The sequence below is a fragment of the Argiope bruennichi genome, chromosome 6 (genome assembly GCF_947563725.1).
Source record: "Argiope bruennichi chromosome 6, qqArgBrue1.1, whole genome shotgun sequence".
NCBI classification, from domain to species: Eukaryota; Metazoa; Arthropoda; class Arachnida; order Araneae; family Araneidae; genus Argiope; species Argiope bruennichi.
The window spans coordinates 75,671,226-75,688,505 of record NC_079156.1 but is presented as its reverse complement, the minus strand read 5'-3'; the positions used below and the strand labels follow the sequence as shown (position 1 = coordinate 75,688,505).

General features: G+C 29.3%; 1 protein-coding gene across 1 annotated transcript in view; it reads right to left on the bottom strand.

Annotated features, from left to right (window-relative positions):
- LOC129972847 (endonuclease/exonuclease/phosphatase family domain-containing protein 1-like) overlaps positions 1-16,990 on the bottom strand; it is a 124,058-nt gene extending 107,068 nt beyond the window's left edge. Inside the window, exon 1 of the mRNA XM_056087140.1 lies at positions 16,716-16,990. The gene's annotated coding sequence lies outside the window, so the exon portion shown is untranslated. The remainder of the gene's footprint in view (positions 1-16,715) is intronic.
- Between the last annotated feature and the right edge of the window lie 290 nt (positions 16,991-17,280).

Here is a 17,280-nt window from a genome sequence, read left to right as displayed (position 1 = left end):
CTCACTTAGTTTGATTCATGAAAAGGTGAAGTTCTTTTTGTTTGTTCTTTAAATGGTCAGTGTATGAAGAATATTCTTTTAAGTATAACTAATAATACTTAGCATGTATAAAAATTTTTCTTCTTCATTTTTCAGCAGTAAATTTATTGACTCGACCCATTAAAAAATTATTATTCACTTCTTTTAGAGCCTTTCCAAACTGGAAGTAAAAACCTATCTTAAACTGCTTAGTAAATAATTTTGCGGCTAACTATTTACAAATGTTAAATATTCAAAGGAAAAAACATTATATTGTAGAAGTTGAGTAGCAATATCTCAGAGGACATAATTTCCTTAAAAATTCTTCAGTGTAGGTAGGGCAGGTTTAATAAATAGGCCCAGCAGGACCTCAACTCTGAGAGACGCCTAAACCTGGAGAATTTTTAGCGCTGTTTCCAAAATAATTGAATTGTGTGTTTTTATTTAATTTAAAAAGGTAATGTTTTCGAACTAGTCTATCGAAATCATCCTTGAATAAATATTGTTTTGTAGCAAATACTTGATTTTATTCGAACACGAATAAATCTTGTTTCATTATTCTAATAACATTGTTAATTAACCACCTTCTTCAAATTTTGTTTTATATTGTTTATATTTCTAAAAGTTATGTAGCTTTAAATTAAAAAAAATGGCCAATTTTATATATGGATAGTATCTGGATTGAGTTAAAAAATTATTTATTACTATTTTATTTAAAATGATTCGTAGTTAATGTTTTGTTATTGAAATTTGTCAAATTTTTCTGCTTAAAACTGATTATGTACAGATTAAAATTAAAATCAACTAAAAACATCTAGTTTGGAAATTGGAGACAAAAAAAGGAAGAGATTTCCTGAGAGCCCAGAAAGAGATTAATCCGGCTTTGTATGAAGACGAAAATATTATGCTTTGATTTCGGCGGTATAAAAAATTCTTCTATTCTAAAGTTGTGTGTTTTTTGAAATGGATCGCTATCTCAGGGCTCGTCCTTGTCGTCTGATCATGAGAAAAAAAGATAACTTCTTTACAAAGAATGGCAACAGATGGAAGTAATTAAAATGTTATAATGCAGACTTTTTAAAATCAAAATTTTATTTTTTTAATTAATTTTATTGTGCTTTTTTATTATAAAACAGAAATATAATGTCTAAAGTCGCGTTTCCAAAATTTCTTTAAAATTTTAAATCTTTTTACAAGAATTATTCAATGAACAGATTAGAACTTTTATTTTTTTAAATAAAAGTTATAATCTCTATTATCACTTTATTTTTTATAACTTTATGTACATAAAATTATTTATTTATTACTTTATATATATAAAATAATATATAAAGTTTATATTATTTATATAATCTATATTATAAAAGTTATAAAATAGATTATAATTTTTATTTTTTTAAATGAAAGTAAAAATTTATATTATAATTTAATTTTTCGAAATTAATGTTATTGTGTTTTTTTTTATTACAAAACAATAATATGATTTCTAAAGTCGTGTTTTTAACATTTCGTAATTACTTTAACTCTTTTCACAAGAATAATTTTATAAAAAGATTAATTTTTTTTTTTTTTTTTACTATTACAATTTAAAATTTGTTTCACTACATTTCCACATTGCATAAAAAAAGCAATTTTTCTTTTATCAAATAATTATCAAAAAATAGTTTCAATTTAATCCTGTTTTCGAATGAACTTAACGTAGCAAGACTAATAGGCCAACTGATTTCATTGCTCTTTCATTTAAACTGGATTTCCATAAAATAAATGAGACAGAAAATTTTTGGAGCATGAATAGCTATTGATCTGATTTTACAGTTTTATGCCTTTTTCCGCTATCTTCAAATGTTATCGCATCCATCATTTAATTGAACCACGCACCGAGAAGAAAAAGATGTTCTTCTTAATACATAAATTATACGTTTCTGATCGACTTTTTTTAAACCTTCAGTTATTTGCATTTTATATCGTACGTTTCGTATAAATCCGTAGTTAATTGATAAAACAAAAGGGTTGCCCTCCTTAAAATTTTATAGGTTAAATCATGTTAAAGTTTTTTAAAATATGCATATTTAGAGATAAAATTATTTAAAAGTTGGACGTTGAGTCTCAATTTCCAATTTTTATATTCATTTATTTATCTTCATTTCTAGAGCTTTGAAGGTAGTGCTAAACTGATAGTAGAAGCATGACTTTGGATAGAAAATCCGAGATCTGATTTTTCGAAAGATCAAACAAGTATCTGGTGATGCACTTTGAAATTTGTCACCAGGAATTGGAAAAATAATGGCTGTCTTGATGTTTAAATGTAAATCATGAGCTTACAAAAAATTGATAAGACCGGCTTCACTGTTTATAGTCTTCGACGCCTCATCAACATTGCTTTAGTTTATTAATGTTCCGTTTCGAAGCAACACTAAGGTTATTTTGGGATAGACCACGTAATCATGTCAGATGACGAGGACGGCATCAGAGCTGGCACCCCATCTCCGAAAATCCACGCCATATTAGCAAGAGGACATTTGGCCGGCGGATCAAGCAGGTGTAGGCCCCGCTTGCTCAATAGTTCTTTCATGGAATTGGGTCTCGAACCTGGAACCTTCGACTGCCGAAGATGAAATCTTACCACCAGACCACTGCGGCTCTGACTCAACGCAAGAATGATTAGTCTTTGACAATATATTTCAGTATTAGTATATACTGAAATACAACATATTTGAAATATACAATATACTGAAATACAATGTGTATTTGACAATATATTTCAGTATTAGCTATATTTAGCGACACACAAGTTATCACGAAATACTGATTGTAATTAAATATCTTGTGCATAGCTTGATGTTCACGAGCCCTCCAATAAAATATTTTTCTGAATCAAATTGTAAAAGCTACGAAAGCAATATTATTTTTTTTTTAATTTTATATATGTTCTATTTATTGTGTATATACACTTTCCTAATGGATGTAACATGATATCACAGCGTCATTAAAAACTTAATTTTTCTCGATTCATTTAACCAACTATTTTTTACTATTATATGGTTATAACTTTAAAGTCATGTTATAATTAATAACTATTCTTCTTATTATCTTCATAATTCCTCTTAATGGAATCATATTTCATGATATGACAGCTTCATTAAGATCTTAATGGTTGGATAATGTATTTCAATTAGCATGTTGTTATCTTTGAAAGAGTAATTTTGCTTTAAGATGCGTCATGTAAACGCCTCAGATAATTAGAAAAAAAGTTTTCTTCTTTAGCTTCCAAAAGGGAAGAAAATCACATGATTAAATATTTAATAAATGAATTGGTTTAAATTACATTGCAACAATGAACCCTATTATTAAAGATTTCACAAAAAAAAATTCTTTTAAGAATTATTATAATTCTGGAAAAGCTACACAGCATTTAAATAGGTATTCTTTAAAAAATGTAATTTTAAAATTATGTGAAAATTAGTTTATTATTTAAAATTATGAGCAACAATAATACTTTCGGAAATTATCCCGGAAAATGTCAACTTCCAATTCATTGTTAATAATTTAAAATCTAATTAAAATTTTTTTAAATTCAAGTTTTTCAAGGTATATCACTGCATAATTTATTAGTTCTAGTTCAAGGGATGTGTCCTATAGAGGTCAACACTCACAACGAGAGACGCGCATCCCCCTTTACTATCAGTAGTGATGTGCAAACCACCCCAAACAATCTGCTATCTTCAAATGGATCATAGTACTTTGAATATAGCATAAAGATGAATATATAACCTTTTTTTATTTGTTGGTACTGTGATGAAAGCTTATAAGCTAGTTAACAGCTACGTTACATGAGCAATTGCTTTTGTATTGTGGTCATGTTACTCGGCTGCGAACCACAAGGTCCCAGGTTCTATCCTCGCTCATCACAAACCGCCACAGTACAAACATTGTACACAAAGATTTTTTCAAAAGATTAAAGTTTGATGTCATTTCATATCTCGGATGAAATACCATTTTAGTTCTCTCTGCCCTTCGGAAGTAATATTTTAGAACATTATTATTATACTGTGCATGGCATCACAAGCCAAACTTATTGATTGCTGCAGGTATGACGATTAAATCTCCTTTAATTTCAATACACAACAATATGTGACCACTCTGATGGTTGGTTAATACAACAGATCATATATTCCAATGGCATGCCTATAGAAATTTCTCCCATCTCTTATCTAAAGGTCATTGTATATTTCTCAGTTATATTTATAAAGACTAAGTAATAATTTCTCTTATTTTACAAGGGTATCTATAGTAAGTGCAGAACAAACCACAATAAATAACTTTAAACAAGTCTTGACTTCTAGGACATACATAGCTAACGGAAGACAGCGGCAATGCACGATTGTCCCACTACTTTCAATGCCAATCTAATAATAAAAAGCACCGAAAGGATTTGATCGAACAAATTTCGTGACGCTGGCATGACAAGAAGTTTGATCTTTTCGCCCACGGCTCTTCCTCTAACTTAACCATCCAACTGCAGAGCACGAAACGAGTTGGTTGCTTAAGTGAAATTATCGATCAAAAGTTTTCGGTATGGCGTCACTCGTGTGTGTGACTTTTACTCATTGTTCATTTTGATTCTCGGTTATTTTTTTTTCTTGTTCTTCATCGTCTTCGATCGAGTTAATTAAATATCGATATGGTGCTCCGAAATGGGTGCAAGCGTCGTGTGTTTTCGGGGGGAAGTTGCCATTAACATTATGAAATTGGTCACGGAGGATTTAAAAAGGGGTAATGAAAATGGTAAACAGTGTTGATGAGATGAGGGAGAAGACCATAAAAATTCATCAGGCGTAGAGGACTCCTGGGACTTTAGGTGGTTGGATGACACCACTAGATTGTGAATTTCATTGTTTTATAAATCATCTTTTTATGAGTTAATCGAAACGAGTATTTTTATGGATTGAGATTACTTGCTTATGAACCAGAAGTGGTACACTCGAGCGTTTTAATGTTATTTCTCAATCATGAGCGCTGAATTGTTAGAAATGAAGTACCCGTGTTCATGAAAGGGAAAGAAAAATAATAAAAGCTAAGACAAGAACAAATCACGTTATTATATTTTATTTTTATAATTATATATATATTTCTAGCTAATCACGGTATCCGTCTAGGTTCGGAAAGGACTTTTAATATATATATATAAAAGTTTATATGATTATTTTTTTATTAATATAAGGATAAAATTCTAAATAAAAGTGAAACTATGTAAATATATATGTAGCTTTTAAAGAAAAAGCATATTTTGATATAAATTTTAGCATCTATGTACAAAAAAAAAAAAAAAAAATTACAGCTTTTCATTTTTGTTTGTAACATTACATGAGTAACATATCTTAGAGTATAATTAACTATTATCTAAGAATTATATTCAAAAATAAAAATTTTGTGTGTAATATTTGAAACTATTTATGAAATTTTTGATTTTTTTTCAACAATATTTACATTAAACAATCATAAACTCACTTCTAGAACATTCAGCGTCAAATCCACAGTTCATTACATTCTGTATAACATAACGAACACTAAACACCAAATTCATTAAATTAATTAATAAATTCATTAATAATTATTTTTTTAAATGTAACAACACTCGTACAGTTGAATTATGAAAAAAAAAATCGTTTTTAGAAAGTTTAGAGATGCTTATCAATAAGCATCGCACTTACATATCAATAGTTTATTATAACTTGCATTCTAATTGACGAAGAGGCAAAATAGAGATATCACTGGAAATAGAAACGTATCCATTTTTTGAAACTGCAAAAAAAATAAAAATGCAAATTTTCATCTAAATTCGGGCTTTTAATTTAGTCGGATACCTTAAAACGATTGCCAGAAAAAAAAATTTTCAAAAATGAATAATAAGTAACGACCAGCTATCAGTTTTTAATGCAATGAATGAAATGGAACAAAAAATATGGGAAACAGCATGTGAGTTGTAAAAAAAAAACTTCTAGATCTTTAAATATGATAATTTAATTAGACATACTGAGTTGTTAGAATTAAAATATTCACAGCCGAAACACAGAAAAGATATAAATACTACATACAAAATCTGAGCATTGTTATTCTTCATACATCAAGAAACAAGCGGCTTGCCAAGTTTCCCCCCGCCGCGATTCCCCATTCTTAATGAATTCTTTAAAAAGTTATATTCCAGAGTTTTCGATGATGATGTCTTGTCCGCGTTACCACGGAAAGGGGGTGCAGTAGCGTCTGAGGGTAAAGGTCCAGAGACCAGAAGTCTGACTTCCAGCTCATATGAAGATGAAACTCACACATTCGCTTGCACAACCCTTTTTACAGGGGGGCAGGGGGTGGGGGGCACGTTCGCTCACCTCACAGATACAACACAGATGAAGAACAAACACGCTCGAACCGGGATTCGAACCCGGGACGCCCAAATAACGGGGAAGACACGCTACCTCTATGCCAGGACGCCGGTCGAGTTTTTGATGAGTTAGATAAAAGATATAAATTTGCAATTCAAGAAATTGAGAAATATGATCCCAAGAACATCAGGACAGTCACTCTCCCTAGATTCAACTTTGAATAAATCTCCACCAATTTGTAGTTTTACCATACTAACATGACTTTGCGATCCAATCTTTGCTGATTATTTCATAATGCAAAATTCGTACTTTATTATATTTCAAAATTATTTATTTATTATATTTTAATAAATAACCTTTCTAATTTTATAATGCATAACCATTTCGCTAAGTAATGCCCCTGTTAAGTCGCCTTTCCCCCATCCAAATTTTGACTAGAGGTTAAGAATCTCGAGTCCAATCGCTCCGCCTGCCCTGAAGCTAATCGGCACAGTTTTCCAAACGATCAATTATGGGAAATGCATATAAATAGCTAAAAATACCTTCGCAATTTGCCTATAATGATACATCATAGTTACGATGAAAATTAATTTCAAGATGTAAATTATATTGCAATAATATAGGTACTAAAATATGGCAAAGTAAACTGAAAGAGAAAATTAAGGGATAACTTTAAACCCCCAGTTCTTTCATACGGTTCTGTGTAACACACATGCCCTGCGTATCAAAACAGCTAGATTCTTAAATTGTAGCATGAGAGTCCCATCAAATTCCATTAATGCATATCCAATTAATTCACTGAATTGAAAGGTTAAAAATATTGATAATTTATTACATGGGGTTCTTTTTTCTTTCATTTCTCTCCTATTTCTCCCCCGTTTCCATATTCTTAAATGAATATACTGATATTTACAGTTCTTGCAGTAACCAGGAAACTTTCTATATATTTTTCTGATCACGAATAGTTTTATTTTAAGAACCTGTACATAGGAGAGTTTCGAACACATTTTCTATCAAATTTGGTGACCTATCATTTTTGTGTAAAATAAACAATCAAAATCTTTGACCTTCTTTTTTTTAAAAAAAAAATTGATCTTGTTATTTTACATAATTATAGAAATCGAATTCAAATACAATAATAGAAAAAAAAATTCATGTTTGTTATGAAAAAGAAAAGGGTTTTAATTATTAATTTGCTTGGAGTTATGAAGATTTTTATTAGAATTTTTTCGCTGGCCAAATATTGGCGTCAGATCTTCGCACGCTAACATTGTTTCGAAACAAAAATATTGGCGCCAGTTACCACCAACGCTGTTACACATGTTACGTAAGCATGTTGCCCCGCCTCTCACTTGTAACGCCCTCTAGCGGTATATGTAAAAAAACTATCAGTCTTTGTAACATCATCGACGTAGCAGCAACGCCGAAAGGCAAGGCTCAATCCAACTCTTGAAAGCGGAGAAACAATAAAATCTTTAAAATAAAAAAAAGGTCCGTCATCATTATCGAACCTCTCCATTCTGGTCCTAGCGATCCGGAGACGAATTAGCGAAACTATGGAGAAAAATAAAACTCAAAAAGCCAAAGAGTTAAATAGAATCCGTGGAAGGATAAAGGCGAAATTAACAAGTGTTAAAAAGTTTGTTGAAAGTAGTTCAACGGTTGAAGAAGAAAATAAATTTATATTCACCTGTCAACAAAAGCTTGGAATTGTGGAAGAAATAAAAAATGAATTAGAAATTTTATTCAAGGATTATTTAGAAATCGACGAAGATGAAACGTTAAGCCAGAAGTGCGATCAAGAAATGTTGGATATCGAAGAAGAAAGAAATGAATTGGAGGTAAGTTTGAAATACTTACTCTCTAATTATAATGTTAAGGAAAATGTAATGCATAATATAAATGATCAAAATTCAAATTTGAACGCTTATATCAATCATATTCAATTAAAAACGAAACTTCCGGAAATTCCCTTACCGTTATTTTACGGAAAAATGGAAGAATTCAGTAATTTCAAAAATCAATTTATGTGTCTAATAAACGATAATACCGAATTAACGAATGACCAAAAGTTATTTTATTTAAAAGCTGCCCTCCGTGGTGAAGCTAAATTTATAGAAACAAGTGACGATACATTTGAGTCACTGTTTGCTGCTCTCGAAGAACGCTTTGAAAATAAGCGAGCAGTTGTTGATATTCACATTCGAAATATGCTAAAACTAGAAAAATTAAATTTTGAGTCTGCAAAGGGCTTACGAAATATCACAGACACAATAAATAAAAGTCTGAGAGGTTTAAAAAGTTTGAATTTAGAATGCAATGACTTAACAAATGCTATATTAGTAAATATAATATTAGAAAGACTTGACAAAGAGAGTAGAAAGGCATATGAAATGTCCATACAATCAAAATAAATACCTTCATTGAAGGAACTCTTGCAATTTTTAGAATCAAGAGCGATGGTACTCGATCAATTAGGGAAATACCCTACAAGTAACAAATTCCACAAGGAATTTCAAGGCGCAATAAATAAGCCAAAAAACTTTCTTCTTAATGCGAATAAACTAAGTAATGTAAAGCCATGTATTTTATGTAAATTGGAACATCCTTTACAAAGATGCTCTGAATTTTTAAAATTGAGTGTTTCTAAAAGAATCGAGCTTTTAGAAAAATATATGTTTGTGCCAACAAGTCCACAAGTACGCGTGCATTGAAAGAGGAAATTCAACGCTGCATTTATGAAATTTAGCCACATTTATGCAAAATAGTCATGGAATAAAAGAGTGTGTATGTGCCAGGAAAGCCTTGAAGATCATTTGTCCTATGTGTATTTTCATGTATATTCCTATCCTGTGTATTTTACGATTTAATAAAAATATAACAATTTAAAGAAAAAAAACTGTGTGTGTTTTTTTTAAATTCAAATCTTGGATTACTACGTTGTTCTGTCGTGTAATTCCCCATTTTTACTAACCCTAAACTATAAGCTATCAAATAGTTTTTTTAATAGGGTTGATTTAATAGAGTTTTTTTAATAGGGTTGAATGGTGGCAAAGTCAAATCTTAAGTTAATTTTGGGACACTATTTACAAGATTTGTTCTCTTTGATTCGGCTTCAATTATCTCTTCAATTATCACTTCTTGACAGAATGTTCCGCATCAATCACTTCCCCAACTTCTGAAATTCACATCCCTGGGATTTGGTTCTCTGATGTACAATGCTGCTTTTTCTTTGGTGAATTAAGCATGCTAAATTTTATTGCAGCAATCCTGCACTATCCAATGAAAACATTCCTCGAAAAATTCATTTCTTTTATTTTAACAGGAAGCTAAGCTCTAGAGTTTTTCCTAAGTCATTTTGGATAATTATTAGAGGAAAAAACACCGATTCAAATTTCGGTAATGGAAGAAATTTTATATCGTTTTCATAGAGAAAATAAGGACGCTGCAATGGTAAAGAATTTCTTTGAACGTCTAGCGCGATTGCATAATTTCGTCTCCTGTTACATCGGAGTTTCTTCTGAACAAGCGTCATAGATCATCAACTTGGTGATTACATAAGTATCTATATTTAACTATCATGGAAATAAAAGTCTCTTTATGATCACAATGATGGTGAAATTGTACTTAATGACGTAGAACTAGCAATTCTAAAGATACTTTTTCTCCTATATTTGGATGGAATAAGATATATTTCTGGTTAATACCAATTGTTAAGATTATAGCCAATTTTATCTCATCTATTTCAAATGATGCGTGAAAATTATCATTTATCAAAATAAAAATTATAAAATAAAAACTTCATGGCGGAAAAAGTATCCGTAGATTTTCATATCTAGTATAAATTTAAAGATTTATATAAAACTTGATAAAAACTACTTGACGAAAATCGAAAATTTAAATTTTCATCATCTCTGTAATAAATAAGGAGAATGTGTGTGTGTTGTTATTCTACAGACCCCACAGTTTAACCTAGTGATGCCAAATGTAGCACAAAAATACTTTTAAGAGTTAGAATGTGCAAAATAGCAATTTTTACTTTTTGGTATATAAAGTACACAAAGAGAAAATACTATATTTGTCAAAAATTTTGAACCCGAAATTTTTAAAAATCCCCACGTTTCAAATCTCTAAGAGTTCGATAAACACGTTTTTAGCTCAAAATAATTTAAGCTGAATGGGTGAAATTTAGTATGGGTCTTCACATCAAAGTTGCAGATTTTTCTCACATATTGAATGAAATCCATTCAGAGGAAATCTGTCTAACCGAATAAAAAAGAACGTGATAACTACGAAACGTATAGAATTAAATGAATAAAATTTGAAGTATGGAATTAGTCCTAATGTGTAGACTTTTATCCAATATTGAATCAAATCCGTTAAGGGATTCGCCATATGAGGGACTGTGTTTCTGATACATGTAAATGGTATAATTCGAAAACTCTATAACTTAGAAATATGAAATTTGGCGCGTGAACTTACAAGAAAAATTGTAGTTCTGTGCCAAATTTTATTTTTAGTAGACTGAAAACATGCATCCAAAATATACATTCGGTTTTCTGGTAATTGTGTATTAACCGCATCTCAATCATTAATTGCCAAATATGACAAGCCAATAAGCTATTCCATAATTGCATTGATAAATTAAATATCTGGAAGTAATATCATTCTGATACGACAGAAATTAAAGGTAGCAATCAGAATTCCTACATAAATGAATGTGCCTTTTATTTGCATTAAAGATGAAGCAATAATTGTCCGCCGTTTTGGAAAACACATAGTGGAAACATTATAACATATTTCCAAAATTCTTTATATTTTATCTGCAAACGATGCTATCAGTTACTGTTTCGGCGTATGAAAGATAAAAACTAACTTAAATCATTTAGATAAAATAACATTAATCTATTTATTTAACAGAAAAAAACTTTCTTCATACAAAAACAATAACGTAAGCTATTTCATTATTCATAAAAAATTATTTGAAATTATTAAAATTAAATTATTTAATTAACAAAATATAAAATAATAATAATTACTTTTAAAGAATTATAGTCTTTATTTTATTATAGAATAATATTAATAACTCTTTTAATTAAACGATTTTAAGTATTAGTATTAATACTCTTCTTTAATCCTTTAATTTAACTGCTTAATCTACCCACGAAACCAAAACGCTGTGTAAGATTTGCAAATCCCTTCTAAAGCTGTGTAAGACCCAAATTCTTTTCCACGCTCGCCCTTTCGTCCTTTCTGTTTACGTATTCGGTTCTCTGTTTTTTTTTTTTTCAACGGTGGACAAAGAAATCTTGACAAAAGCTAAATATTGGATTATACTAATTATATTTCTTAATCTCTTAATCTAACTTTCCTAATTAATTTCCTAATTTTTATCCTAATTTAGCCCATATTAAATTCATTCTAAAATGTTCTCTTATTTCCTGATCCAATTAATTCTACAAGCGCTCTACAAAACTGCTGATTTCAGCATTTCTCACACTCCGAGTGAAGGCGGAAAAAATCCTTAATGCTCACAGCATTCTTTTAAAAGTACCTAAGATTCCCTTGCCTAAATCGAAATAATCAAAGAAATCCCTATCAATTATATCATACTAAAATCGCTGAAGAGAAAAATGCTGCCCTATTCTGCTGTTGCATCTCTATCTAGACTGATGTATTTCTTATCACTTATTCTTTGTACTTAAATTATGATTCCCGTGATGAAATAAATCGAAGTTAAAAAATACAAAAGTTCCTTCTTTCAGCCACAAAACTGCAAAAATCTATTTACATATATATAAAATAATATATAAAAATATATATAATATAATATATATATATATAAATAAAATAATAATCAAATTAATTACAAAAAATTTATGCTATTTAAAAATAATAGAATGCTGTAATAGACCCTCAAAAATATTAAATTCTTGGATATTATGCATCCCGAGAGTATTGCGAGTATTTCCTGGCATAAGCTTTGTGACTTTCACTCGTACTTTAAAAATAAAAATAAAAATTATTGTTTGCCTTATAACAACAATATTATGGTGTACAACACATGTAAAAATTTTATTATTTTCAAAAAATAAATATTTTACTTAAAATCTGATGCCTTTTCCATTTTAGGATCAAACAATCAATACTTTCATTATCTGCGATAAAAAATGCCAAATTATTTTTAGTATCAAATTATTATCACCATAGTAATCAGACATTTTTGCCTTTAGAGGAGAAAATCCTATCTCTTATATCCTTTTTATATGAGCAAATAAAAATGTTATCAAATCTTGTGAAGAATAGAACAACGAGACAATGGCCTTTTAGATGACCTCATATTCAACAACTAAAATGAAAAAAAAAAAAAAATAGACACGAAAGAATGCAAATAATTCTTGATCATTACGTCATATCCGGGAATAAAGATGAACAGTTATCGTCTGGTATTGGCGTGGGAGTTGTGATATTACACTACTATGAGAGGCACAAAACTTGTTTTTAAGTATTCTGCTACTGCGAGGGTTGTTTTGTGTGTGCATAACAGATTAGGCCGAAGTTTTGCAAAAATAAATATGCTTACAAAATAGCGTAAATCGCCTACTGTTTACTTTGTTCGTGACATGAGTGATTTCTGGTTCTTTAGACAGTCTGTCACGGGGTTCTGGCTGTGGAGGTATGCATGGTTAGATTTTGAGTTGATAATTCCATTGTGGTTCATAGTTGATTTGAAATATTTTACAGGAGTTGAAGCTGATAAAAAATGCATATTTTTAAATTACCAACGGCAGCGGTCTCCCGGGAAACTTTCCCTTATATTCTGTCCATATTTCTCTTACATAAACATTATCCCCTCCGTCCCTCCCTCGAACTTAAAAATATGTATATCTTGGGGAAAGAGATAAACACCCTAAAATCTTAGCTTTTTTTAAAATTTTCAAACATTAGCTTTTGTGGTTCATAGTATAGAAGGATACAGAGTATATTGAAAACCTTTTTATCAACTGATTGAGCTTTATTATTGGATAAGAAATCTTTTTGAAAAAGACCATTTAAATGAAGATGAAAATCGTTTTATTAAAAATCATTTTTGGTCACGTATTGAATAAATGTTCCGCAACAGCATTCAGTTATGCCAAAATTGCAGGGAACAACAATAAGTGGTCTACAAGTAAAAAAAAAAGATAGATTGGTAACCACAGATCTAAAAGAAATGGAATATATAAGATATGATACCGAGGCAAGTAACTAGAAATTTCCAAGAAGGTACAAATATTTTCACAATAAAATTGATCAAATGATAACGTTTGCAGTTTAGGATGAATGTCTAAAAACAACGTGCATAGTTATTTAACAACACTAAACTAGTTGCTTAAAATCGACTGGGCACGCGGTAGCTTTAGGATAAGGTTTCAGGGAAGCTAAGCTTGGGATCAAGGTTTCAGAGCAGCGAGGATTGGGAGTAAGGTTCCAGGACATTTAGGTTTATATTAGAAATCTGATTCCACGTCATATATTTCTATCTAGAGCAAGTTAAATTTGAAGTCAATGATTAAACAACTTCCCAATAGTGTGGTGTGGAAGTTTGAAGAGGTATCAGTATCAGGTATCAGTAAAACAGGTGTCATCTTTTCCATCCATTCACGGTTGGTTGCTCAAAATAAAGGACCGAATCACCTTTTTTTTTACATATGTTATAATTAATGTGATTAATCAATTATTATCAATAATAATCAGTAATAACGCTTAATCAGTTTATGAATTGATTGGTTATTATTAATAATTATCGGATATTAATACTAATTGCGATTATTATTAATCATAACCGATTAATATACTTATGCTGTTTTGTATACTAGTAAAATTCGTAAGGCCATTAAAAAATGTAACAAATTTTATTTTAAGTGAGTTAATTTACTTTATTAAGATTCAAAATCAATTTTATTACCTTACCAACTTTTAAAAAATTTCCTTATATAACAAAAGAAGTATTTTTTTAGTACTTATTATTTGCATTCAAGTTACTAAATAAAAACTAATAATCTTCAGTAAACTATACTTTTTCATGAATTTTGGCATACTTTAAATCTCAAGTAGGGAAAGACTCGTCGATTTCATCATTAAAAAACCATTAGCGCTATGTCTTCCATGATTTCAGCAAATATGGACTAGGGTTTTGAAAATTACAATAACCGAGTTTGTCATCTGATAAAATCCTCTAAAAAAATCTGCTTGACATTTTTGAATTACTTGTTTGTTCAAGTTACTCAGCAATTCAATTTTTCTGAGATTTCTAAATTCAAACATTACATTGTAAAATAACACATGAGTTTTCGTAAAATTTGTTAAATCATTACAATTATTTTTGTGTCGCTATTTTGATATCATGACATCCTTTTTATACACGTACTTGTGATTCAAAAATGAATAAAAATAACATATTTGCTGAAATGTTATTTATTTCTCAATCGCTCTTAATTGGATTTGAAATACAACATTTTAAACATTTTTTAAAACAGAAATGTCATTAAATTTGAATTATAACTAATTACTTCATTTAAATTGGAAAAGTCGTTCTCCATTTTTTTCCGACTCATTCAGAAGTGTTTAGTTACATTAATAATTACAAAACATTAAATAAAAAAAAATATCGAATAAAATTTTCTTTGAAATTTCTCTGAATAATGCTCTATGATTTCAAGCAGATACTATTTTACTAGTTCTTGTAAACAATATAAGAAAATAACTAAAACCAACTAAGAAATTCTTATTAAAAATAATCGCCAGCTTAGACATGAAATTCAGTTTGAAAAATAATTTCTACTACAAACATCGAACATCTACTTTTATTTCCGTGAATGTTCTTTGGATTCTTTCAAAATTCTACGAAATGTTTAGCAGATGTTTTGGCAATCACGCCATAACAGAATAAATCCGAAAGCACCATTTTATTTCAAAACATTTCACACGTAGATTTCGAACCTGTCACTATAAATTTAAGCTGCCAAAACAAATGCAGTCACATATATTCAAATTTTATGTTCATACAATAATAAAAATTTTTTAATTTAATTCCATTTTTTTTTGAATATTAAAAAGTAGATAACGATATTTGAAATAAAATTAAATTTTCAAGTTGGTTATTGCTGTATATTACTTATATTTATAACAGAAAACGATTTGTTTTAAAAAAAGAAATGATTTGTAACGAGCCAAAAAATCAATTAAGGAATTTTTAATTATGAAAAAATAATGAAAATGCAATGTGACTAGATAATTTTAATAAAATATGTCTTTTAATGCATCAAATTTTCTTCTCCAAAATATAATTTCTGTCTCAAAGAGAACTTACTCTAAATACATAGGACCAATTCTAATTATAAATGAGATTAAAATAACTAGGTTTTCTTGATTAATATAACAAATTATTAGATTTATGGGGAAAATCAGTTGTGTTTTGGGGGTTATTTTCTAACGAACGATAAATTCTGTTCTAAATGTTTACATTGATTAAAATTTTCTTCATATAATTTTAACTGAAATTTGCAAAGAGGATTAACATTATTTTTTTAAAAAAAAGGTGAGCTTGGTGAAAAACATCTAAAGTATATTGATTGTCATTTTTATATTAAAAACATAATTAATTAACTTTTGAGACAAAATAAAATCGTATGGTAAATAATATTTTACTGATTCTGGCGTTTTTGAGCGAGTACAATAAAATAAAATTTTAAACATAATTTCATTTTAAACATATAAATGAAAATTAGATTTCATGTTTAATGATAAAATTGGTTTTTATAATATAAATTGAAATTAAATTTCAAAGAATAAAAAAATATATAATTTAAATTTAAATTTTATTTTTGAAATAAATTAAATAATGCTATAGGACTAATACCTTAAAATCTTAATTTTCAAATTTTTCTAAAGTTAATATACAATTATGTTGTATATTTAGCAATATTTACCACATTTTATAAATACATATTTGCTAAGTTTTTAGGTGAAAATTTTGTCGATTGCACAAAATAATTTGTACTTTGCCTTTCCGCCTTAGATATTAATAATTAAATTTCAATAACTCTATGGTTCTGTTATTTTTTTTACATTTTTTTTATTAGAAGCTAACTTATTAAAACAGAACATAATACATGACTTTATCTTCCTTTACTTATTAAAAAAAACTTATTTTCATGAAAACATTAGATAAATTTCTCACGAAAAGAACAAAAGAGTTTTTAAGAAAATGCGTATTCGAGTTTTTAAAAGCAATATGATTACACAAACAGACATTTAAATCCCAGAAAAAGTACGCACCTTTAAAGAATATTCCACAGCTCGTTACACCAAAATCTTTTCATGGAAAACTGCGGCAAAATGATCCTTCAAAACAGCTAAAGAAACACGGAAAAATAAAAATGAAAACTTCTACAAATTAATCACATCTGCACACAGTGTGCCGTGCTGTTCGCGCGACGCGTTTTGTTTCATTTCATTTGAATACCGTATACGAAAGTCACAGCAGACGATTCTTTTTTCACCTGTTCCATAAACACGATTTTTCGCTTCATGTTGGCGGGAACCAGTTGGAAGAAAGAATAGCGCCGAAGGGGGAAGGAAAGAACTGATCAGAGGAACGACAGACGATTTTTGCGAAGAGGGTTTTGTGGAGGTATCAAGGTCAAGATTTGAGAGTGAGCGTTACTTTTCGACATTACGTCATCGATTAAATAGGATTAAGATTGACGTTAGTTATAATGTTAGAAAGGGAAGAAAGGGGTCAGCGAATACTTGAAAACTTGACACAATTAATCATGGAGGTATGCTTATCAAAATAGGTATCGAAAATGAGGATTTTTAAGGTTCATTTGATTTGCAGCAG